The sequence below is a fragment of the Mauremys mutica genome, chromosome 17 (genome assembly GCF_020497125.1).
Source record: "Mauremys mutica isolate MM-2020 ecotype Southern chromosome 17, ASM2049712v1, whole genome shotgun sequence".
NCBI lineage: Eukaryota > Metazoa > Chordata > Testudines > Geoemydidae > Mauremys > Mauremys mutica.
In genome coordinates, this window is record NC_059088.1 from 25,367,423 (window position 1) to 25,368,641 (window position 1,219).

Consider the following 1,219-nt stretch of genomic DNA (forward strand, 5'->3'; position numbering starts at 1 on the left):
TAGGCCTGGCCCACAACAGCAGGATGAACAGCCATCATTAGCCACCCGCGCAGCTCTGGAAATGGACGCTGTAGTACAGCCAGGGCTCTCACCACACTTAATTCACACTTTTCCTTCTCACTCCAGATGCCCATTCCCAGCTACCAGTCAGAACTGTCCTCTCCTATCTGTTCCTTCCCAGCTGCCATGGAACCCTCTGATCCTGACATTCCATCCCCAGCTACCACGGAACCCTCTGATCCCGACATTCCATCCCCAGCTACCACGGAACCCTCTGATCCCGACATTCCATCCCCAGCTACCACGGAACCCTCTGATCCCGACATTCCATCCCCAGCTACAATGGAACCCTCTGATCCCAACATTCCATCCCCAGCTACCACGGAACCCTCTGATCCCAACATTCCGTCCCCGCTACCATGGAACCCTCTGATCCCGACATTCTGTCCCTGCTACCACAGAACCCTCTGATCCCAACATTCCGTCCCTGCTACCATGGAACCCTCTGATCCCGACATTCCATCCCCAGCTACAATGGAACCCTCTGATCCCAACATTCCGTCCCCGCTACCACGGAACCCTCTGATCCCAACAATCCGTCCCTGCTACCACAGAACCCTCTGATCCGGACATTCCATCCCCAGCTACCACGGAACCCTCTGATCCGGACATTCCATCCCCAGCTACCACGGAACCCTCTGATCCCAACATTCCGTCCCCGCTACCATGGAACCCTCTGATCCCGACATTCCATCCCCAGCTAGCATGGAACCCTTGATCCCGACATTCCATCCCCAGCTACCACGGAACCCTCTGATCCCGACATTCCATCCCCAGCTACAATGGAACCCTCTGATCCCGACATTCCATCCCCAGCATCCACAGAAGCCTTTGATCCAAAAATTCCATCCCTACTACCACAGAATCCTTTAAGCCCAACATTCCATCCACAGCTACCATGGAACCCTCTGATCCCAACATTCCATCCCTAGCCATAGGTGCTGGAACTAGGGGGGCTGGCTGCTGGAGGTGCTGCTGTACCCCCTAGTTTGAAGTGGTCTCATTATATACAGGGTTTACAGTTTGGTTCAGTGGCTCTCACCACCCCCAGTGTACAAATTGTTCCCGCAGCCCCGTCCCTAGTTGCCAGGGAACCCTCTGATCCCAGCATTCAGCGCTTCTCCTGTTAAAGGGACATCACGCCGGCTGTCAGAATAGG